This window comes from Dendrobates tinctorius, unplaced genomic scaffold (genome assembly GCF_039654945.1).
Source record: "Dendrobates tinctorius isolate UK_male_01 unplaced genomic scaffold, ASM3965494v1 ptg000019l, whole genome shotgun sequence".
In the NCBI taxonomy this organism is placed as follows: Eukaryota; Metazoa; Chordata; class Amphibia; order Anura; family Dendrobatidae; genus Dendrobates; species Dendrobates tinctorius.
Genome location: NW_027361687.1, coordinates 45,980,033 through 46,006,304, shown reverse-complemented (window position 1 = coordinate 46,006,304; position 26,272 = coordinate 45,980,033). Strand labels below are relative to the sequence as shown.

The following is a 26,272-nucleotide window of genomic DNA, read 5'->3' as shown; positions in this document are numbered from 1 at the left end:
AGTTGCTGCTGGGCTTCACTGAGGTGACTGGGAGCGGCATGGTGTGTTTAAGCCGCTGCAGCAGCAGTTATCTGGGTCTGGGGCCTCTGCTGAGAAAAAAAAAAAAAAATATGGCGGCTGTGATCTGGCTAAAAGCCCCTAGAGTCGCTGCTGGGGAGCGAGACTTGCTCATGCACGCGGGCGTACCCAGGCAGGTGGGAGGAATGGTGCCCCACGGAGCTGCTTGGTATTCCCCGAGGAGAAAGGGGTACGTCCCGGTGATGAGCAGACTGGTGTGGAGTCCGCGGGGTTTACGCCAAATCTTCAAATACCACCGAAGAAGCCGCCCCTCCTGGTCGTGTCGAGGCGACCAGTGAGTGTATATTTCCTCCATATCCGGTCCCTCTCCTCCTGGTGTGCGCAGCAGGTGTGCTGCGGGGGAGTAGGGACAAATCTCAACCCTCGCCATTAACCAACCCTGGGAGGCGCAGACCTCATGGTGAAGAGGGTTGGACGGTGGTGTCCCTTGGTGAATGGCGGGGGTGTGAGTGTGGTGACACAGGAGGACGCCCTTGTTGTCAAGTCCAGAATGAGTTCACTAATTATGACAAACGAATGTGTGCAATAAACGTTCAGGTCCGAACCTGTGTGTGAACGAGCGTGTATGGGTGGCCACCAAAAAACATCTTGTGGAAGTGTGTTGTGGAGTCTGATCAGCTCATAGCAAACATACCCATACATAAACTCGTTCCCCAGGTCGGCGCTGTGGAGACGAGTGGTGCCTCCAAAATGAACATATATTGCCAATACCAGCGGTGCGTTTGTCATAAACCTGAAGTGTCAGGTAGTGGTGGGGTGAACTCAGGATCTGGGCGTCCCCGCTGTAGGTGTTTCCCTAATGAGGGGTGGTCTTCATTCATTCATTGTTCTGAGTTGGTGAGAGCCTGGTGGAAGGATGGAGCTGAGGAGGAGTCCTGCGCAGCTTAGCTGGGGGGACGTGTGTCAGCTATGGTGTCTGGACGAAGGGCTGGCATGGCGTGGTGGGGTCGCAGTGATGGTGTCGGCAGGAAGTGTCTGCATGGACTGGTGGAGTGGCGACTATGGAGAGTGGCACTCACCATGTGGGACTCGGCTGCTGAACTGGACTCAAGCATGCTTGCCTTCGTGGCAGAAGCTGAACTCATCTCTGGGACTCTGTTACTAAGCAGCAACTGGTGGTGGACTCTGCTCCAAGGCTGCACTATGGTTAAGGATCCTGTTATGGTGATGGATCCGGGTGGAGAAGACGCACGCAGGTGGAGGGCTCTGTTGCAGGAGCATAAGCACAGAGCATAAAGCTAAGTGGTGTCCCCCTGTATTGTCTCTTTCCCTCATGTGTGTTGTTAGTGCAGTGGTGGGATTAGTTTCCGTACCGACCAATTCCCTAGTGAGGGTTTAGGGTCAGGGCGAGCAAGGGCGTTGAGGTACGCGTGCGGCGCCCGGTGCGGAACCGGCATAGGGAGCGTTAGGAGTGCAGGGACACTGGCTCAGGGGAGCTCAGGAGGTCTCCACTTCCCTATTCCCTATCGCAGGGCCCACCATTGTTAATTTTTCCCAGGTCCCCCTTATTATTTAAATTCGCCGTACTGGAGGCGGGGTTTCCAGAATTTATATTAACGTGTAATACCTAAATTCGCCAGGTGGAGGCGGTGTATCCATCTGCATGTTTTATTATTTAAATTCGCCCCACTGGAGGTGCTGTATCCAGGGTCACGTGTGTTATGGGTTCGCCTTGTGGAAACATCTGCGTCCAGACACACGTGACCGTCACAACACCACAGCCCTGGGAGGGCGACCCAACCTGGCGTCACGAACAGGATGATGAGACCCGATGCCATCGAGATCTGTGTGCCTAAGATTTATTGGACTTAAACATTTTGAGAATGTGCAGAAGACCCAATTTAATAGACTGTAAAATGAACATTAAAAATGGCCGCTGGCGCTGTGAAGAAGGGCGTGACGATATGGGAGGTCCTAGGAAATACCGCGAACAGTCTTGGGCCTCCCCTGCCTGAATTACTATGTGACAGCAACATGGCCCACCCCCCGAGGGGTTCGTATACTGGCTTGGTATGGAGGCGCTGGAAGAAGACGCCGCCCCAAGAAGGAGGGGCAGAAGCCAGTGGCGGGAAAGGGGCTGAGGCAGGAAGAACGCCAGAACGCCATTTTGGAAGAAGACGGGAGGAGGCCGGAGGAGCGCAGGGAGGTTATGCTGAATCTCCCTGGCGCCATGGATGAATGCTCCAACCCAGTATCTGAGATGAACCGCCAGCAGCTGGAGGAGGAGATTGCCCGGCTGACCCAATGTTTGCGACTGAGGCAGGAGGCCTTGTGGAGGCTGAACTGGCAGCACGCCCGGGAGGGGCCTACACCTACGGTAACCGCCGCTGCTGCACCGGAGCTTCCACAGGCAGATTCCGCGGAGCCTGCCGTCGCCATCACACCACCGGCAGCATCTCCAGCCCCCTCGCTGCCGCCACAGGAAGAATTGTATGAGGCCCTGGGAGCTGAAGCGGAGGAAGAGAAGCCCCCGTCCGGGCCTGACGTGGCTGCGCAGGTCCCTACAGAGACCCCCGCGGACCCGGAGCCGCCGCTAGCTTCACCACCGTTCCCGGTGACGCACCGAGCGGCGTCCACTGCCACCATGCCTGCACCGGAGCAGAACCCACACCGCCAGGAGACACCAGGTATATACCCCGGCCCTCCTAATGGGCTACCCCCCCGAATTCACGTTGTCCGAGGCTGGCTTGCAGGAACTCGAAATGGGGCAGTTGGAAGAGTCGGCTGGGGGCACTAGACTGTCGGAGATGGGGAGGTGGAGGAGGTCCCTACTGAGGAGGGTACGGCTGGAACAGGCGCACACGATTCGGCATCTTCAGGGATTGGAGGAATCTAGGTCGCTTTGGGATAGTGACCTCGGGATCCCTTGGCTGCAAAACCCCCGCGTAGCCGCTTATCAGCGCCAACAGGCTATGGCTTCCCCAGATGTCGGGCCCCGCACCAGGGCGACGGAACCACCCGCCAAGGGAGAGCAGCTGGTGGGCATTGATATGCATCATGGGTTCCCTTTACCACAGCTTCAAGGCCCTAGGCAGCAATCACACCAGCTGCCACAACCATACATGCGCTTGGCAAGCAATCAGCAGCAGGATGAAGACACCCAAAGTATTTCATCTGGTAGCAGTTCCCAGTTATCAGCTTCCAGAACCCCAGGAGGGAACAGCAACCATTAGTTAATAAATCTCGTTGCCCAGGAGGGTATTTGCACAGTTGTGTGCCATTGTTTTCTATTTTTGCACCAGTTTCCTATTTTTGGTTATCCTGTCCTAGTTTATTTTTCCAGTGTTGCTCCGTTTTATTGGCAGCCTTTTCCATTTGAACTATAGAGATCATGAACGCTGAATGGTCCAGAACTGTGTTTGTAAATAGTTGCACCTCTTTAGGTGCCTTGGTTTTACATAGACACTTTGCGAAGATAAAGTCTACCTCATGTGGAGTGTGACTCCAATCAAAGGACACTGCAAGAGATCCCCGCTGGGAGCGGTGTCCAGCATTTACAAGAATTATTGAAAGTTTTAATGTGAAGTATTTGATGATGTGTCTTATGATAACTGTTATATAAGATGTAGGAATGTTTTAATAAAGAGATGAGAGATTTGAATAAAGAATGAGGATTTGGAAAATGTAGATGGTGAACCAAGTATATAGAAAAGTAGAAAGTGTGAAAAAGGAAAGATGATGAAGAAATGTGTTGATGAAGAATACTGACGTGATAGTGAGTAATAGATAATAGCACTTTGAATTTATTGAGAATTGCACTTTTGAATTAAGACTTTAGATAGTTAATTAAGACTTGTTTGCAACGTTCAAGAATGAGTACCTCCCACATTGGGAAGTTTAGTATAAGAAATGTTTATTCAGCATTACAAAAATTTGTATGTTCCTGTGTTGTCAACTTTGTTTGCCATGCAGTCTGCAGACGTGTTGTGTTTAACGGGGGGGTATGTGGCGCCCCTGAGGCTCAGTCACCACAGAGGTACTGCACCTTCTCCTAAGGTGTGGTGCCACACCATCCAGGTAAGGTGGGAACTCCTGACCATGCTCCAACACTCGCACCCCACACAACAGGGTAGTTCAGCAAAGCCACATTGCGGCTCCTTGCTTAGAGTGTAGCAGAGCACCTTTGGTGGCTCCCTGCTTGGAACACGAAACGTGCTGGGAGGTGGGTGGAGTTGAGAGTACATAAAAGAGCGGGAAGGTTTAGAATTACAGGTCAGTCAGTGAGTCGGTCAGTCTGAGGGAGGAAGTCACTCAGAGAGGAGTGAGGAAAGAAGATCCCTGAGAGAGGGATGGAGGAAGGAGTGCTGCAGCAGACCTGAGTGACCCGGGTCTGCTGGCACGGGAAAAGAAAGGAGAAAAACATTGAACTGAAGCCTGAGCTTCCATAGGAAAGAAAGACAAGTACGGAACGTAGGAGAATAAGAGAACACAGAGGACGTGGGTTAGAGGAAGAACCCTGCCTAGAAGTTCTAAGCGCAAGGCTGGGGCCCGATCCCCGAGGTTGTATGGACACTAATGGTTCTGCAGCAGACACCGGTGGAGTAGTGGGCTGTAAATGCACTACTCCCATCTAAGACTTGGGGGCACAACAGCAACACGGATAGAGAGCCGGGACTCAGGAGTAAGGAGTCCCCGAAGCAGGCTACAGCTGTCTGCCGTACAAGTAGAGTTCTTGGGAACATCTGTTAGGAGGAACTCCAGTGTAACTCAGTACTAGGAGATCTTCACACTAAAAGGCGCTATAAGAGGAGACGTTCAGAAAGGCACATGTTGGCGGAGCGTTGGAAGGGAGCATTCCATCTTGCCTGGAGGTTGGCTGAGTCTCTGACCCGGAGGACATGGCACGGAGGCCGGCACCTGTGTGTACTACAGACTGTGAGTAAAGCTTTGGAACTACAAGCTCTGGTGTCCTCCATTGATTCCTGCGCCAACACACCCAGCACCACTACATCTGGGTACCAGCTTCTACACCGCCTGCGCCTCTCCTCTTCCCCTACATCTACACTGCCCTGGGGCTACAGCTCCACCTGTGGGGAGCTTCACCATCTTGGCTGCAACCCATCACCAGCCCCAGAGGCTCTGCAAGCAGCGTCGGCCTAACATCTCACTTGCCGAACACCACAGGTGGCGTCACAAACTATTCCATCTAACTACATTCCACCATTCACATTTCCCCATTACTTGGGCGCCCAGGGCCACGGTCCGGGTCACTGCTGCTGTGACACATCCCACTGATACCGGCCCGGTACCTAGTACCCCACAGCCCTGGGAGGGCGACCCACTAACCCAGACAGACATTGGTGCGGCTTCATAGTTCCGGTACCGCGGATGCGGCTTCGTTTATCGCGGGTGCGGCTTCAGAGTCCAGGTACCGCGGGTGCGGCTTCAGAGTTCAGGTACCGCGGGTGCGAGTTCAGGTACCGCGGGCGCGACTTCAGGTACCGCGGGCGCGACTTCAGGTACCGCGGGCGCGACTTCAGAGTTCAGGTACCACATGTGCGGCTTCAGGGTTCAGGTACCTCAGATGCAGCTTCACTGTTCAGGTACCGCCGGAGTGGCATCAGGTTCAGTTACTGCTGAAGCACCCCATCTTGACTGAAAAAAAAAAAAAAGAAATGTAGAAATTTTTGCAAATTTATTAAAAAAGAAAAACTGAAATATCACATGGTCATAAGTACTCAGACCCTATGCTTAGACACTCATATTAGGTCACATGCTGTCCATTTCCTTGTGATCCTCCTTGAGATGGTTCTACTCCTTCTTTGGAGTCAAGCTGTTTAATTAAACTGATAGGACTTGATTTGTAAAGGCACACACCTGTCTATATAAGACCTCACAGCTCAAAGTGCATGTCAGACCAAATGAGAATCATGAGGTCAAAGGAACTAGCCAAGGAGCTCAGAGAGAGAATTGTGGCAAGGCACACATCTGGCCAAGGTTACAAAAGAATTTCTGCAGTACTCAAAGTTCCTAAGAGCACAGTGGCCTCCATAATCCTTAAACGGAAGATGATTAGGACCACCAGATGTCTTCCCAGACCTGGCCCTCCAGCCCAACTGAGCAATCGTGGGAGAAGAGCCTTGGTGAGAGAGGTAAAGAAGTACCCCAATCACTGTGGCTGAACTCCACAGATGAAGTATGGAGATGGCAGAAAGTTCCACAAAGTCAACTATCACTGCAGCCCTCTACCAGTCGGGCCTGTATGGCAGAGTGGCCCGACGGAAGATTCTCCTCAGAGCAAGACATATGAAAACGTGCATAGGGTTTGCTAAAAAACAAATGAAGGACTCCCAGACTATGAGAAATAAGATTCTCTGGTCTGATGAGACAAAGATAGAACTTTTTGGTGATAATTGTAAGCGGTATATGTGAAGAAAACCAGGCATTGCTCATCACCTGCCCAATACAATCCCAACAGTGAAACATGGTGGTGGCAGCATCATGCTATGGAGGTGATTTTCAGCTGCAGGGACAGGACGACTGGTTGCAATTGAAGGAAACATGAATGCGGTCAAGTACAGCCAAGTACACCACGGTGGCTCAGTGGATAGCACTGCACCCTTGCAGCGCTGGAGTCCTGGGTTCGAATCGCACCAAGGACAACATCTGCAAGGAGTTTGTATGTTCACCCCATGTTTGCGTGGGTTTCCTCCGGTTTCCTCCCACATTCCAAAGATATACTGATAGGGAATTTAGATTGTGAGCCCCATCAGGGACAGTGATGATAATGTGTGCAAACTGTAAAGTGCTGCGGAATATGTTAGCACTATATAAAAATAAAGATTATTTATTATTATTACAGAGATATCCTGGATGAAAACCTCTTCCAGAGTGCTCTGGACCTCAGACTTGGCCGAAGGTTCACCTTCCAATAAGACAATGACCCTAAGCACACAGCTAAAATAACAAAGGAGTGGTTTCAGAACAACTCTGTGACCATTCTTGACTTGCCCAGCCAAGGCCCTGACCTAAACCCAATTGAGCATCTCTGGAGAGACCTGAAAATGGCTGTCCACCAACGTTCACCATCCAACCTGATGGAACTGGAGAGGATCTGCAAGGAAAGAATGGCAGAGGATCCCCAAATCCAGGTGTGAAAAACTTGTGGCATCATTCCCAAGAAGACTCATGGCCGTACTACCTCAAAAGGGTGTTTCTACTCAATACTGAGCATAGGGTCTGAATACTTATGACCATGTGATATTTCAGTTTTTCATTTTTAATAAATTTGCAAAAATTTCTATATTTGTTTTGAACTTTTTTGAATTTACCAAATGGCTGCAATGAAACAAAGAGTGAAAAATTTGAAGGGGATGAGAGAGATGCCCAGGTTATACCAGCTGTACATATATAATTATATTCAGGAGGTGCCCCTGTTATACCAGCACTTCCTGGGTATATGAATGTGTACTTGGGGGTCGCCTCTCTGTGTGTCTGGGTGAGATTTTCTCCGCAGGGATGATGAATATAGTCCCCGATTCTCAGTGGGTGTGGGGTCCGTGGATCCCCGGACACAGCTGGCGGTCAGTTCTGTTTCTGGACTTGGTCAGGCCCAGTGACTATAGCTGAGAGAACATTAGGTGGGGCCGGAGACGGATGTCATCCCCGCACTGACTGTAAAGTAAACACGAGGCTGCAGGCCACAATAGCAGTGCCAAGTCTCTGTCACAGCCTGTACAGATAAGCCCCCAGCCAACCCGTGTCATCCCCAACAGCTCCTTCCCATAGACTTGACTTCTGTGGTCCCACCCCAGGTCACGGGACCCCCACTCATCAGATTACCCACCACTGACCTCAGAGGGGATTTGCAGCACATCGCGCCTCAGCTACATAAACCACATGAAATGCTGCAGGGTTTTGATGTTTTGCACACTCCTCCACCCTGCATGCTCCGGGCCTGTAGTCAGCAAGATGGCGGCTGTAAATTACCTGTAAATATTCCAAGATTGTCACATCAAACGCTGCGGTGGCCACGGGAGCGGAGGATCATTGCGGATAATTGGGCTAGAGTGATATTTTGGGTGGAGGATCGGCGCAGACGTCAGCCTGAGACATTGCTAATTCTTCTCTTTGAAATGTAGGACCTGAGGTCGTGACAGGACTTGTCAGACATGAGCTAGCGGGACGGCGGTGCAGGCACACTCTGCACACTCCACACACTCCTTCTGCTAATTAAACTTTAATTACCTATGATGTAATATGGACGGCGCCTGTGTCACGTTACATGCAGATAACAGCTCTGCCGACAACCAGCCCGTATATCACGTGTGAGCAGCGTCGGACTGAAGCACCTTGGGCCCACCAGAGAAAATCATGCTTGGGGCCCACTATGTACCTACATAGAAATAAATACAAGACCACCAATTTTGCTGCAAAACGCGCTAATATCAGGGTATAATATAACGTAGTACACGTCTTAATGATATAGCAGGGGTTGGGGTAGCCCCCTCATAGTATATAATGCAGCCCCCTCATAGGGTAAAGGGTATAAGACAGCCCCCTCATAGTATATAATGTAGCAACAGCCCTGTCATTACTGCCCTTATTCTGCTCACCGGGCCCGAGTGCCAGGATCCTGCCTCTTCATTAACTGACCACGCGTCCTCAGACACACGATCAGTTAAAATCTGTTGCTGTGCAGGAGATTCCTCCCGCACGGTAACAGTTAACAGATTCTAGCTAATCACAGGCCAGCAGCTGACGTCAGTGCGCACGTCGCCGACGTATGAAGTCACTGTTATATGCCGAAATGACGCTGCAAGCCTCTGCCGAATCGTAGTTGAGGACATCGCTGGAACTTGACGAGGTAAGGAAAAACTTTTTTTTTTTGGAAAGCCGTGGTATGGAGCATATTATACCGGTATGGGGTACATTATACTCCTATGGGGCTGCTGCATTATACTATGGGGCTGCTGCATTTTACTATGGGGCTGCTAAATTATGCTATGGGGTTGCTGCATTATACTATGGGGCTGCTGCATTATACTATAGGTGTATTATGCTGCTATGGGGATGCTGCATTATACTATGGGTGCATTATATTATGGGGCTGCTACATTATACTCCTATGGGTGTGTTGCATTATACTTCTATGGGGCTGCTGCATTATAGTGCTGTGGCGGTAGGGTGCATTATAGTGCTATGATGGTGCATTATAGTTCTATGTGGGTGCATTATACTATATATGACTATGGGGTACATTATACTACTATGGGGGTGCATTATACTGCTATATATGATTATGGGGTACATGATAATAATAATTTTATTTCTATAGCGCCAACATATTCCTGTTATGGATGACTATAGGGCAATATCGAGAGAAATGAGGCAGAATGGGAGGACATGTGGGGTCCAGAATGTGGGATATTATTGCTGTAGAGGCGAATTAAAGGATATTATTTTTGAGGATACTGTTTTCAGTGTGGAAAAGATGTCCTGTTACTGTGCAGGGCGACACATTATCTTTTTTTCTTCATCTGTCATAGTGTAGAGGTTGGGGAAAAATTGGGGAATGTGCTTTAGATAACTGTGTTATTTTTTGCAGAGACAAGTCCTGGCTGGAGGAAGTGATGGCAGTGTGCACTAGATGACGATAAAAAGCGAAGATGAAGGACTTCAACTAGCGATGTCAGTGTGTTACCTCTACACTAACACTATACACTGTTTACTATATACAGACCTCCTGGGTAGAATGTCACTGGAGATCACTGTATTACCTGTACACTGACGCTATATACAGAGCTCCTGTGTAGAATGGCACTTATGGTGATATTAGTATTGTGGGTTTTTTTATTAATGATTAGTATTGTAGTATTCGGTCACTAAGTTGTGGTAATATGTGATCTGGTCATGGTGTGGCGGTATTTGTTCCTTGTACGTGCTATTATTTGGTCACTATGTGGTGGTAATATGTGATCTGGTCATGGTGTGGCAGTACTTGTTCCTTGTATGTGCTACTATTCGGTCACTGTGGTGGTAATATGTGGTCTGGACATGGTGTGGCGGTTTTTGTTACTTGTATGTGGTATTATTTGATCACTATATGGTGGTAATATGTGGTCTGGTCATGGTGTGGTGGTATTTGTTACTTGTTTGTGATATTATTGGTCATTTTAAACATTAAAAAATAAATAAAACTATACCTAAATTGTATTGGATATTTTAACAAATGTTTAGTAAGTTACAGCAGAGTAGAGCCCGGCCAAAAGAGTCTACCTTGTCATAGTGGCGGATTAAAAAATCTTTTGGCCAAAACAAAAGCTGCTGGTTATGTATGTGGTGATGGGAAATGTAAATGTGTGATTGGTGAGGATGTGGTGCAGAAGTGGAATTTTTTCAAGAGAGGGCGGTGGGACTGTGGATGGTTCGAGGGGTGGAGGCAGGGCTGGGGTTAGCCTGGGTGGACTCTCAAGGGGGCCCCGAAAATTTTGCCAGTATGGGGCCCTAAAATTCTTAGTGGCAGCCCAGTGTAGCCCCATCATAGAGTATAATGCAGCCCCCTCATAGAATATAATGCAGCCCCCTCATAGAATATAATGCAGCCTCCTCATAGTATATAATGTAGCACCCTCATAGTATGTAATGTAGCCCAATAATAGAGTATAATGCAACCCCCTCATAGGATAAAGGGTATAATACAGCCCTCTCATAGAATATATTGTAACCCCATCATAGAGTATAATGCAGCCTCCCTCATAGAATATAATGTAGCCCCCATTTAGAATATAATTCAGCCCTCATATAGTACAATGCAGCCCACCACATAGAATATAATGCAGTCCTACAGTATTATGGCCACCACGTGCTCACTGATATATAAAGTATTTAAGACACACCTAGGATTTAGAGGAGGAAAGTAGAAAAAAATTGAAAAAATGTGGTCAATTCTATACTAATATCCCCCATCCTGTAATGTATATGTCCCCAATCCAGGTATACATACCCTCCTCATCACCATCGTGGTATGCATGGCCCCCTCATCTCTATCCTGGTATGGAAGGTCCCCTCATTACCATACTGGTATGCATGCCCCCCCTCATCCCTGTCCTGGTATGCATGACTCCCTCATCCTCATCTGCATGGCTCCCTCCTCCCTATCCTGGTATGCATTGCCCCCACATTCCTATCCTGGTATGCATGACCCCCTTTCACGCTCTGGTATGCATGGGCTCCTCATCCCAATCCTGGTATGCCCCTCATGCCCAGCCTGGTACGCATGGCCCCCTCATTCCCAGCCTGGTATGCGTGGCCCCCTTATCCCCAGTATGGTATGCATGGCCTCCTCATCCCAATCCTGGTATGCCCCTCATGCCCAGCCTAGTACGCATGGCCCCCTCATTCCCAGCCTGGTATGCATGGCCCCCTCATCCCCAGCCTGGTATGCATGGCCCCCTCAACCTAATCCTGGTATGCATGGCCCCCTCCCCATCCTGGTATAAATGTCCCCCATTAAAAAAAAAAACAACATAAACCATTGCACTTACCTTCCCTGCATTCCCTCGCAGCCTCCTGTTCTGATGCCAGCAGCTGATTGCAGTTTGTAAGCAGCGCATGACATTAATGTAATGCGCTGCTTACAAGCTGAGGACAGCTGCTGGAATATTCACTGCACCCCACGCCAAAGACTATAGGAGTGGAGATCAGTGAATATTCATTTCACTTTATTAGCGGGCACAGTAGCTGCAGCCGCTGGTTCCTGCACCATCTGGGTGATCACGTTTCCACTACTAAATGGAATAAATAATCACCGCTCTCAACTCCCATGGATTCTTTCCCTTTCATAGCGGGCACAAGTGATCTTCCAGCAGCAGGAAGCCTGCAGCTGAGGCTACTGTGCCCGCCATTGAAGTGAAATGAATATTCACTGCCCTCCATGCCCATAGTCCCTCCCATCTCTTGGCGCTGGCTTCAGTGCATAGAGGTGGGAAGGACTATGGGCGTAGGGAGCAGTGAATATCCATTTCTCTTTAGCAGCAGGCACAGACTTTAGCCACAGCAGCCGGCTCCTGCCTCCTGTCACTCCCTGCTCCACTGGCGTCAGGCGGGCCCCAGAGCGGCTGCATGGTGTGCCACTATTAGCGATACACCACTGTCTGGGGGACCCCTGAGACAGCTGCCTAGTCGGCCTGCCCCTAACGCTGGCCCTTTATGCCAGCAGATTTCAGTGCCTGAGTCCGGTGGGCCAGTCCGACCCTGTGTGTAAGAGGTTGTCAGCCCCGCGTGGCCCCTGGTAATGACATTACTGATATAATGACATGTGATCAGAGCGGAGACTACCCTGCACCCCTGCTCCTGTGACTGAGCCGCTGCCAGACACCACACAATGTCACATGACCTGACGTCCGTGCAGGTCCCTCAGTCTCTACATAGGCTGAACGGTGAAGAAGGGCACTGACGGCTCCAACATTGTGTCCTGAGGACACAACCTCCAGGGACAGAGCACTACATTCTGGGGTATTCAGGGAAGTGTGATGGTCCAACGCCCTCCATTATGACATCAGCGACTGTGATGACATCAAAAACATCAACGTAGAGCAACCGAGGAGAGATCATCCACAGCAGACAGTACTACACAGGATAGGATTAGATACACGATTCAGCAGACAGTATCACACAGGATAGGATTAGATACACAGCTCAGCAGACAGTATCACACAGGATAGGATTAGATACACGGCTCAGCAGACAGTATCACACAGGATAGGATTAGATACACAGATCAGCAGTCAGTATCACACAGGATAGGATTAGATACACAGCTCAGCAGACAGTATCACACAGGATAGGATTAGATACACGGCTCAGCAGTCAGTATCACACAGGATAGGATTAGATACACGGCTCAGCAGACAGTATCACACAGGATAGGATTAGATACACGGCTCAGCAGTCAGTATCACACAGGATAGGATTAGATACACAGCTCAGCAGACAGTATCATACAGGATAGGATTAGATACACAGCTCAGCAGTCAGTATCACACAGGATAGGATTAGATACACAGCTCAGCAGACAGTATCACACAGGATAGGATTAGATACACGGCTCAGCAGTCAGTATCACACAGGATAGGATTAGATACACGGCTCAGCAGTCAGTATCACACAGGATAGGATTAGATACACGGCTCAGCAGTCAGTATTACACAGGATAGGATTAGATACACGGCTCAGCAGTCAGTATCACACAGGATAGGATTAGATACACGGCTCAGCAGTCAGTATCACACAGGAGAGGATTAGATACACGGCTCAGCAGTCAGTATCACACAGGAGAGGATTAGATACACGGCTCAGCAGACAGTATCACACAGGATAGGATTAGATACACGGCTCAGCAGTCAGTATCATACAGGATAGGGTGAGATACAGAGCTCAGCAGTCAGTATCACACAGGATAGGATTAGATACACAGCTCAGCAGTCAGTATTACACAGGATAGGATTAGATACACAGCTCAGCAGTCAGTATCACACAGGATAGGATTAGATACACGGCTCAGCACACAGTATCACACAGGATAGGATTAGATACACAGCTCAGCAGTCAGTATCACACAGGAGAGGATTAGATACACGGCTCAGCAGACAGTATCACACAGGATAGGATTAGATACACGGCTCAGCAGTCAGTATCATACAGGATAGGGTGAGATACAGAGCTCAGCAGTCAGTATCACACAGGATAGGATTAGATACACAGCTCAGCAGTCAGTATTACACAGGATAGGATTAGATACACAGCTCAGCAGTCAGTATCACACAGGATAGGATTAGATACACGGCTCAGCACACAGTATCACACAGGATAGGATTAGATACACAGCTCAGCAGTCAGTATCACACAGGATAGGATTAGATACACAGCTCAGCAGACAGTATCACACAGGATAGGATTAGGTACACGGCTCAGCACACAGTATCACACAGGATAGGATTAGATACACAGCTCAGCAGTCAGTATCACACAGAATAGGATTAGATACACGGCTCAGCAGACAGTATCACACAGGCTAGGATCAGATGCAGCTCAGTATCCCACATTGGATACTGCTGGCTCCAGGTCCTGTGTTCATGTTGTGTTGTTCCCATGGTGATTTCCCTCGTTGTTATCAGCTGTGGTTTCCTGGCGGCCCCTGGGATTCCTCCACTTCTGTATATTACACCCATCTCCTATCTGCTCCATCTTGCCTCCTCTTTACTTTCATCCATATTCCTCATTTTCCTTACGATTCTCTGTGACGGGTCAAATTCCTAAATCTGGATCTTAATCAAGCTGTCCCCATCCCCTTCTGGTCGTTTCCCACTGACGTCATGCAGTGGATCGCCGAGAGCCACCGTGGAGTGGGTGCAGCCCGTCCATTCTGTGTCCACCGCCCATACGTGTGTTACACTAATCCTGTCACCATATATAGCACGTGTGGTCAGGACAAGGTTAATCATATCTGACCCCGGCTGTATCTGCTGGGTAACCCCACCATTTCCTGCGGGGTCAGAACACCTTGCTGACCTTACGTGAGGTGTCCAGGAAGTGTTATCATGTGCACATTACATGGGTGCATCCGGCCCGGAGCAGGGATGAGCTCATGGAGAAGAGTGGGTCAGCGGGAAATATGCCTGGGAATACCGGCATGTTCATGTTCTCAGCCTCGACTAAAGGGGGCTCCTTCCCAACTGACCACCATGCTGCCTTGAGCAGGGTCTCCACAGTGCCATACAGGGTGTCTGCCAACTTTCCGCTTGTCACAAGTCCCAAGTGTCTTTGATCTCGCCCCACCCAGGGCGGCTAAGGATTTTATGAGAAAAGTTAGGAAAGTGACAAGATGGCTCAGCGTCGGACTGTGGTGCCAAGGGCCCACCAGTAACATTGACTTTGAGGGGCCCACTTTTCACCTGCGTACAAATTCTACACTCCCCTCATTCACAATTATACCTATTTCTCTAAATAATAATACACTGGGCAGTTTGGTTAATGAGTGATGAGATGTTGCTTTTTTCTGTACAGAGTGAATCAAGTGAATTATGCTAAGTACTGTCCATATAGTGGGGTTGGGGGCCCAGATCTGCACAGGGGCCCACCGGGGGATTCCCCTGTTACCCTGTGGGCCAGTCCGAGCCTGAGATGGCTGCCCGCAGTCACAAGACCTCATGTCACACCTCGGAATACCACCATAGACCCCGTCCAAGAGTATTGCAGCACTGAATTGGTTAATACTGCGCGTTTGCCTGCCAGAATCCTTTGCTTCGGCTCCGATGACGTCACGTTTGTGCGAAGTGATAATTATCCGCTGTACTCATTTACTAATTGGTCAATTAGCCAGTGGATCAATGGCTAAATCGTCTTAAGGCGACGCTAATCCTAAAATTCTTAAAAATCCGGAAAATTTCACATATCTGAAGACAAGTTGCTGTGGCCGCCATATTGCCAGCATAGGCCATAACAAAACGACTTCTAGTTTCCAATCTTTTCCCATAGAAAGCAATGAAGCAGCGCCACCTGGTGGACTAACTATGGTGAAAAAGAAAAGATGAGGCGATCATGGTGAAGTCGCAGACTGTAATAGATACAGGAGCAGCAGACTTTATGGCAGCGGCTGTACAAGTCATAAGGGCCCTCAAGTCATCGATGGGACCACTTGAGAGTCAAGGGTCGCAAACCTCGAGCACAAACACTGGAGACCACTCCACTGGCGCCCGTCATGGCGCTGGCCCTGCCCCCATCGGGCCTTTCCGCACTTCTGCGTCTACATGCCCGACTTCCCCTGTAATCTCCCGTCCATAGCAACCGGGAGATAGTAGTGATCTTGGATCGCCCACCGGGTGACATAACCAGGGCGTGTGACTTATGAATCAGCTCCTGTACAGGCCACGTCTCCACACAGCCAGGCCCTTCATTACAGAGGAGTCCGAAACGCGTCATTCTGAAGATTCCCACTATGTAAATAAAGCTGATTGAACGGATAGGAAGTACATACTCGTTGCCCCTTGCAACCAATCACTCGCAATTTCAATAAAGCCCAAAACGCGTGGACAAGATCATACAGATCATTTGTAATATTCTCACGTGGCTAATGTCAGAGATGCTGTGGTCTATAGTACACTTTTAATAAGAGCATTTTACAGCTTACGACCTCGCCATGGTTAAAAGAAAACATGGCTGTTTCCTTCCTGAAGCAGCGCCACCCCTGTCCACAGGTTAGGAATGGCCTTACAACTCTGGCCCACTCTCTTCAGTGTAATAAAGCTGCAATACCAGACACAGCCTGTAGACAGGGGTGGTGCTATTTCCAGCAGAAAACAGCCATCAGTGATATTCAGTAAAAGAGAAAGATGGAAAACGCATCAGTTTGATGCCAATAAACCCAGCAGAGGCAGAAGGTTTTTAAGAATTTCTAATATGTGCATGAGCATGCTGAGATTTGTAGTTCCTCTACGTGGCACCGTATCATATTTTATGGTGTCGTTTTCGCCCGCCGGTGACCCGGAACGTCCATGGGAACAATAGGAGCTGAGCAAACAGGGCAGGAGACGCTTTCTAACAATCCCCTGATCACCAGGGTGTCGGCATTTAAAGGGTCGGCTCATATTACTGGGACACCTGTGACTAGGCAAACAGAGGCTTTGGCCCAACCTGTCGCCCTCCTAAGTGAGCCGCAGAGAGCAAAGTGCCCCACACATGTGTAGTCCCCCTTTAAGAAAAGTCTTTGGGACATTGCCCCAATAATTTATGGCGCCCGTTTGTCTCCTTGCTCTCCAGATCAAATTTAATAACCTGTGTGCCAGGGGCATAAACATGGCAATCTACAACTACAAGTCCCAGCATTGTCTACCTGTTCTGATGATGCCAACATTAACCCACCGTGTCATTCTGGAGTCTGGGAAAGGTGGGTGACCCCTGCGCCAATCACTTAGGATTTAGAGGGTGCATCCTCGAGAAAGCCCCTGACCCCAAGAGCTTACAATCGGGGGCAGCCCACGTTGGCGAGCGGCTGCAGGATTTGGCAGAAGAGCTTGCACTCTTACCTAGTCGTATCCGCAGGAGATGATCGGACTTGTATCCCCAGATCCCGTGAGATCCCCTGGACCCAGTAGATCCTGACCAGTCCCAATGTGTATTCCCAGCTGCGGCTCCGGACTCTCCCAGTACAGTGTTTGCTGGATGGGACTTGACTCCAGTTCCCGGGTTGTCCTCCTCCCTCTTCCCCTCCCTGCAGCCTCATCTCCTCCTCCTCCTCAGGTTGGAGTCAGCTCTGCCTTTGATTCTCAGGGGCCGCAGAGCTGACAGTCCAGACCTGTCGATCATCATGCACAGCCTACGCGGACAATCGCTTAAAGCGCAATTCCTTAAGGGAAAAAATGGAAGTCCGCATGTTGGCTCCAGCAGCACAATACGTCTACTTTTTCCCTTTTCCTCTTTTCTCTGAGGACCTGCGGCAGCTGCACTCTATGTGGTGTGAACACTGCCTTATCAGGCGACCATAATCTTTACTATCTATAACCGGATAAGACCCTATTTCTCTTCTGTGCTCCCCAGAACATGTCAGATAATGCCCATCAGTCACCAGCTCACCGTCTGCAGCACTGGAGCGCCTTCCTGCCGGTCACGCATGCATCACCACCAGTGATTGGCTGCAGCGGTCATGTGGATGCACGTAAGGTCATCATTGCAGGGAAGTAAACAAAGACTCCTCAAGATGAAGGCACCCTTATTGGGGTCTGTCATCCAGCTTCCCACAGACAGTGAATTAATGTAAATTGTCATTACTCACCACTACGCCCTTCATGTTCTGTCAGTTCTCACTGGAATACTGGAATTCTATTCATGAACCAGGAAGCCCAGGATGAACAGAACTGTGTGAAAGAAAGTACAAGACAATCAGAGGAGCCGATCAGCATTGTGTTGAACTGAGTTTTGCTGCCACCTGGTGGTCATATGCTGTACGTACAGCAGTCTGTCAGTATTTTATGAAGACAGTCAGCATGCTAGTCTGAAGGGTTATTCACGAAAAATCGAATTACTCAGCAATCGCATAGACAATAAAAGGAGCAGAGTCCGAGTATGTTCACCGTCACTCCATTCACAACACCATTCTTGGGATCCCAGAGCCCGGATCTCAGGATCACTGGGGGGTCGCACCGGTTGGAGCGGTCAACAAATTATCTTTTATTATTGGCCTTTTAGAGTACATATAATTGAATAATCTTTGAGGCTGTGTGCACACGTTGCGGATTTTGCTGCAGATCCGCAGTGTTTCTGGCTCTGCGGGTCCGCAGCAGAGTCTGCTGCGTTGTACAGTACCATTTTACTCTATGTAAAATGGAAACCGCTGTGCACATGCTGCAGAATTTTCCGAGCGGTTTTGCTGCGGTTTCAAATCCGCAGAAATGACGTCACTTCTTTTCTGCGGATTCCGCTGCAGTTTCCCATCTCCTCCATTGTAGAGGTGATAAATCGCAGGGCAAAACCGCAGCCTAATCCGCAGGTAAACCGCAGGTCTTCTGACCTGAAATTTACCTGCGGATTTTACAAAATCCGTGGGGAGAAATCCGCAGCACCTAAAAGCTACGTGTGCACATAGCCTTATTGTGGGGGAAGGTTGCAGAACATAACAGCAAGTCTGCAATGTACTATCCTTTTTTTGGCGGGGGGGGCACGTTGTTTTGGATTTCAATTTTCCGGTGTTCACCACGAGGTATAAATGACCCTACACGTGCGGGTACTGGGATCAGTTCATAGCTTCGGCCGTTATGGACACATTGATAGCAAATGTGTGGCGGATTTTTAGTACGATAAAATCATTTTATATGGATAAAAAATATAGATTTTATTTTTTTTGGGGGGGGGGGGGCTTTTTTAAATTATTCACATTTTCTGACTTTTGGTTAGTCCTTTTCTAGTGAATATTTATGAGCTTGATCGCTTATATCATACACTGCAATACTTCATAAATCATACCTCCCAAAGAGGGGCAAAGATATTCTCCTAGTGAAGAACAGTAGAGTGCCCCCCATAATGCTCATTGAATCCCCCCCACAAACAGTATGATGTTCCCTCAGATCATTCCCTCATACAGTATGATGTCCCCACAGCACCACTCATACCATATATCCCTACAGTCCATCCCCCCATACAGTATGATGTCCCCACAGCACCACTCATACCATATATCCCTACAGTGCATCCCCCCATACAGTATGATGTCCCCACAGCACCACTCATACAATATATCCCTACAGTGCATTCCCCCATACAGTATGATGTCCCCACAGCACCACTCATACAATATATCCCTACAGTGCATCCCCCCATACAGTATGATGTCCCCACAGCACCACTCATACCATATATCCCTACAGTGCATTCCCCCATACAGTATGATGTCCCCACAGCACCACTCATACCATATATCCCTACAGTGCATTCCCCCATACAGTATGATGTCCCCACAGCACCACTCATACCATATATCCCTACAGTGCATTCCCCCATACAGTATGATGTCCCCACAGCACCACTCATACCATATATCCCTACAGTGCATTCCCCCATACAGTATGATGTCCCCACAGCACCACTCATACCATATATCCCTACAGTGCATCCCCCATACAGTATGATGTCCCCACAGCACCACTCATACCATATATCCCTACAGTGCATCCCCCCATACAGTATGATGCCCCCACAGCACCACTCATACCATATATCCCTACAGTGCATTCCCCCATACAGTATGATGTCCCCACAGCACCACTCATACCATATATCCCTACAGTGCATTCCCCATACAGTATGATGTCCCCACAGCACCACTCATACCATATATCCCTACAGTGCATTCCCCTATACAGTATGATGTCCCCACAGCACCACTCATACCATATATCCCTACAGTGCATCCCCCCATACAGTATGATGTCCCCACAGCACCACTCATACCATATATCCCTACAGTGCATTCCCCATACAGTATGATGTCCCCACAGCACCACTCATACCATATATCCCTACAGTGCATTCCCCTATACAGTATGATGTCTCCACAGCACCACTCATACCATATATCCCTACAGTGCATCCCCCCATACAGTATGATGTCCCCACAGCACCACTCATACCATATATCCCTACAGTGCATCCCCCCCATACAGTATGATGTCCCCACAGCACCACTCATACCATATATCCCTACAGTGCATCCCCCCCCCATACAGTATGATGTCCCCACAGCACCACTCATACCATATATCCCTACAGTGCATCCCCCCATACAGTATGATGTCCCCACAGCACCACTCATACAATTTATCCCTACAGTGCATTCCTCCATACAGTATGATGTCCCCACAGCACCACTCATACCATATATCCCTACAGTGCATTCCCCCATACAGTATGATGTCCCCACAGCACCACTCATACCATATATCCCTACAGTGCATTCCCCCATACAGTATGATGTCCCCACAGCACCACTCATACCATATATCCCTACAGTGCATTCCCCCATACAGTATGATGTCCCCACAGCACCACTCATACCATATATCCCTACAGTGCATTCCCCCATACAGTATGATGTCCCCACAGCACCACTCATACCATATATCCCTACAGTGCATTCCCCCATACAGTATGATGTCCCCACAGCACCACTCATACCATATATCCCTACAGTGCATTCCCCCATACAGTATGATGTCCCCACAGCACCACTCATACCATATATCCCTACAGTGCATTACCCATACAGTATGATGTCCCCACAGCACCACTCATACCATATATCCCTACAGTGCATTCCCCCATACAGTATGATGTCCCCACAGCACCACTCATACCATATATCCCTACAGTGCATTCCCCTATACAGTATGTCTCCACAGCACCACTCATACCATATATCCCTACAGTGCATTCCCCCACAGTATGATGTCCCCACAGTACATTACTCTTTACAGTATGATATTCTCCATACAATATATCGTTCTAGTATATTCTCTCATACAATATTATGTCCCTGCAGAACATTCCCCCATACGGTATGATGCCCCCCATACAATATATCCTTCTAGTATATTCCCCCATTCAGTACGATGTCCCCACAGTATATTACTCTATACAGTATGATGCTCCCTATACAATATATCCTGCTAGAATATTCTCCCATACAATATGATGTCCCTACAGTACATTCCCCCATACAGTATGATGCCCCCCATACAATATATCCTTCTAGTATATTCCCCCATTCAGTATGATGCCCCTATACACAGTACGATGCCCCCACAGTGACCTACACATGATCATCTCACTTGCAAGTGTGTCCTGTTTCATCCCTGTACCTCTTCTCCTTCGTCATGTGTCCTGACGTCATGTGGCCCGACAACGTCATGTGGCCCGAGGATCCTTCAGACTCTACACAGATACATTGGTAGACCTGCTCCACCATTATGTATGAGTGTCTGTGTTGTGAGGACACACTCCCGAGACAGTGGGACGGTACCGGTGAATCCACAACGGTAGGGAGGTCTTAGTATGGTGCCTATCAATGTAAGGGTGACAGCCATTCCTTTAGTAGTCAGGGGTCATTGTCAGGCCACCGGCAGCAATAGCAATCCATCAGCACCCCAAAATTGCATCGTGGGTGGGGGTGGAAAATGGGGTAACATCAGCAAGCTTCCAGTGACTTGCACACCACCAAAAACGTGCCTCAGTGATGTCCTAAGCTGAATCCTCCCAAGTTATAAGATGACAGGGTGGACGGACAGGTGCCTGGCCCTTTAAGCCACCGGAGAACAAAGTAACAGCCGTGAGTTCCAGTACACACACAGAACATTGTCTTCTTCTATAGAACAGCAGATTAATCACCCACCAAAAATTCCTGCAGCGTCGCCCCAAAATGTCATCATTCCTCTGCAAACACGCAATCCTCACATCTCGTTCCCCGAGCAACCACCCCATTACATCCCCCTGGTCTGACCTGCCCAGGCCTGGACTCTACATTCCTCCGCAGGAGTCCTGCGGCACCTGGCAGCAGATCCTGATTACAAAGATCCCACAGATGATTGATTTTATTGAGAGAAAATCGGATGATATCACAAAGATGTAGGTACAAATGGTGAACAATTCAGTCAGTCTCTGAAATCTGCAGAAAAACATCCTGGCCATGTTTCCGTGTAAAGCTATGCGCACACGTTGCGGAGTTGCCACGGAAATTTCCGCCGGAATTCCATTCCACGGGAAATATGCGAGAAACCGCATTTTAATTCACCTATTTCCCGTAGAAAAACAAGCAATTTGCAAGCGTAATTAGCTTGCAGAATGCTAGTGTCTTCCAAGCGATCTGGAGCATTGCTTGGAAAACTGACTGACAGGTAGGTCACACTCGTCAAAGTGTATGACTAGTGTGACCAACATTTTACTATTGAGGCTGCCTATGCGGCATCAGTAGTAAAAAGATCTAATGTTACAAATTTAAAAAAAAAATAAAAAATGGCGTTCCTGATCATCACGATGCTCCCGGCATTTCCCGTTCCCAGTGATGCATTGCGGCAATGACCTTTGATGACATCGCAGTACCGCAACGTCAAAGGTCAGTATCGCAAAGCATCACTGGGAACGGGAAATGCCGGGAGCATCGTTGAGGCCTGGTGATGCTGCGAGGGACATCGGAAGGTGAGAATAACACGATTTTTTTTATTTTAATTCTATTTTTTACAGTGATATGGTACCCAGAGCCTGGAGGAGAATCTCCTCTCCTCCACACCTTGGGTACCATCTGCAAATGTTCTGCTTACTTTTCGCACGGTGTGCACAGCCACAAGCGGAAAGTAAGCAGAACAATGCATTCCTGTGTGTGCGGATTTTCCCGCGATACCGCACAAAGAATGAACATGCTGCGTATTTTTCCACGATGGAAATCCGTCTCAGAAAAATCCGCAGCATTAGCACAGCATGTGCAGAATGCCATAGGATGCTTTTTTTTTTTGCGTTTGAGGCAAAATCGCGCATTTAAAATCGCCGTGAAAATGCAAAAAAAACCGCTACATGTGAACACAGCCTAATGCTTGTTGACGAAGTGATGTCACAATTCACATGAAGAACTCTATGGCATCACTGACAGAGCCAGCAATAAACCATGCCTCCCCCTACTGGAACAAATAGGAATAGCAGAGACTTAATACTTATATAGTGATCAAACAAGACCCGCCATACACCGGGAGAACCCCACTGTATAGCAGAAATGCCAAAAGACCCGCCATATACAGCAAACACACCACCATACCAGGCAAACTGGTAGTGAAAGTGCAAGATCCGAGGAACAAATGGAGGAGGAAGAGGTGATGGGCGAACAACTGTTGGATGAAGAGGATAATCCTCCCCTCTCTATGGTTCGGGACGGCTGGATGGAGGAAACTGGCCTCATTGTTAGGCCGGGATCACACATGCGAGAAACTCTGACGAGTCTCGCATGTTAATACCCGGCACTGCCGCCGGCACTCGGGAGAGGAGCGTGCAGCTGCATGAATTTCTATGCAGCCGCGTGCTCCAGTCCGAGTGCCGACGGCAGTGTCGGGTATTAACATGCGAGACTCGTCAGAGTTTCTCGCATGTGTGATCCCGGCCTTATACAGTCACCAGCACAGCATGGGCTCGGACCTCATGGTAGAGCCCAACATATGAGTGCTTTCTTGCTGCACTATCTGCAACATGATCCCCAGTATAGTTATGATTAGGAATAATGCTGACTACTGGGTTGCCACGTTATAAAACCAAATTTTGCAGATGATTCCCGCCCTGGAAAGAGACCTGCAAATGCTGGAGTATCAAAACATGCTTTTATACAACCTTAACAGAGCTTTTCCCTAAGACAGCAGTAAAGCACACAGTTCGCACCGCAGCTGTAGACTTCCAACCTCGTCAATGCCAAAACATTAGCAGCAGTAGTGTAAGGAGCTATTTGTGAGTTGACACTTTTTTTTTTAGACCAGCCTGTGCACCAGCACAACACAGTCCAAGTCTTACACGTGGTGAACGGTGCAGGAATATTTAGAACTAATTATCAATACCATCAACGAGGGATTGGACCCTTTCATATTTTGGTCTTCCAAAATGGATGAGTGGCCTGAGCTTGCCTCACACGCCTTGGAGGTTTTATCATGCCCGTCAGTCAGAGTTCTCTCAGAACGTGTCTTCAGCGCTGCTTCTGGTGTCCTGATGGATAAGCGCAGCCAGCAGTCCCCTGAAAGCGTAGACCGCCTAACTATAATCAAGATGAACAAGTCATGGATCTCCAAGGACTTTTGCACCCCAATCACAAACTGTACAGACTAGGTGATATAGCATTTTTTTAGTGTAATGCATTAATGTCACGTATCTGCACTCTGTGATATCTTTAGTGTCGCTTCTGTGGCTGTTGCTGCTGATGTTAATACAAATTTGTGGAAATGTGAACCCTCCTGGTTGGGTGTCCATCTGCTGGATTGGGTGTAGTGGAAGACGTGTCGGACCCAATTATACTATTTCTACTCTGGTAAAATTGATGTCACTTTGGTGGTGTCTGCCACTAATTTTTGGAAATGTGGAGACTCTTGATTGGGTCTCTCCATCTGGGAGATCACCCCATAGGAACCACTATATACCGGGAGAATCCCACTGTATAGCAGAAACACGCCAAAAGACCTGCCATATAGAACAAACATCATATACCAAGAATATCCCACAAAACCCATCGTATACTAGAAACACCCCTTGAGCCCTCTTGTATACTGAGAACACTTGACATCCACCACATACCATAAATATCATAAAGGAACAATACACTGGTAACATAACACCATATACCAAAAACAACCCAAAGAGACCCATAGTATACTGGGAACAATCCACGAGAACGCCTACAAGACCAAGAACCACCCTATATCTGGAACAACCAACGAGTCGCACCATATACAAGAAAGCCCACAAGACCCACCATATACCAGGAATAAACCACGAGTCACACCTTATACCAGAATGCCCACAAGACCCACCATATATCGGGAACAACCCACGAGTAACACTGTATACCAGAAAGCCCACAAGACCCACCATATACCAGGAACAACCCACAAGTCACACCGTATACCAGAATGACCACCATATACCAGGAACAACCCACGAGTCACACCGTATACCAGAATGACCACCATATACCAGGAACAACCCACGAGTCACACCGTATACCAGAATGACCACCATATACCAGGAACAACCCACACCGTATATCAGAACGCCTACAAGTTCCGCTGTATACTGGGAATAACCCACGGGTCACACTGTATACCAGAATGCCCACCATATATCAGGAACAATCCACGAGTCACACCGTATACCAGAATGACCACCATATACCAGGAACAACCCATGAGTCACACCGTATACCAGAATGACCACCATATACCAGGAACAACCCACACCGTATACCAGAACGCCTACAAGTTCCGCTGTATACTGGGAATAACCCACGGGTCACACTGTATACCAGAAACAATCGTTCCAGTCACACCGTAAACCAAAACGTCCACAAGGTTCACCGTATAACAGACTGCCCACAAGACCCACCGTATACCAGAATGCCCACAAGACCTGCAGTATACCGGGAACAACCCACGAGTCAAACCGCATACCAGAATGCCCACAAGACCCGCCATATACCAGAAAGCCCACAATACCCGCCATATACAGGGAACTCCCATGAGACCCACAATATAATGCAAGCACCACACTAGTCCCACTGCATACCAGAAACACGCTAAAAAAACATGCCATAAGCCAAGAATATCCCACTGTATACACAAGACACTCAGAGACCTGCCATATACCGGGAACTGCCCACCAGTTCCATAGTTATGGAGCCACCCCGTTAGCTAAACATTACACTTTAGCCCTTGTCAGTTCTTCCCCATATTTCCTGCTTCCAAGAATCAAACCTTTCCTTTCTGATAATATATTGAGCGCCTGCCAGGCACCATTAACCCCAGATAATCAGTGGTATCCCCGTCATGGCGGCTCCAAGCGTAGATCACAGGGATAGGATTTCTCACCATAATCTAAGCGCTGCACCTTGCTACTGGAGATCATTAGCATATTCCCTTCCGCCCCCGTGTAGCTAGGGCATTCTCTCATAACATGATACAACCAGACAAAG

General features: G+C 48.6%; 1 protein-coding gene across 1 annotated transcript in view; it reads right to left on the bottom strand.

Annotated features, from left to right (window-relative positions):
- ARHGEF2 (Rho/Rac guanine nucleotide exchange factor 2) overlaps window positions 1-17,237 on the bottom strand; it is a 151,250-nt gene extending 134,013 nt beyond the window's left edge. Inside the window, exon 1 of the mRNA XM_073566940.1 lies at window positions 17,103-17,237. The gene's annotated coding sequence lies outside the window, so the exon portion shown is untranslated. The remainder of the gene's footprint in view (window positions 1-17,102) is intronic.
- Window positions 17,238-26,272: the final 9,035 nt, after the last annotated feature.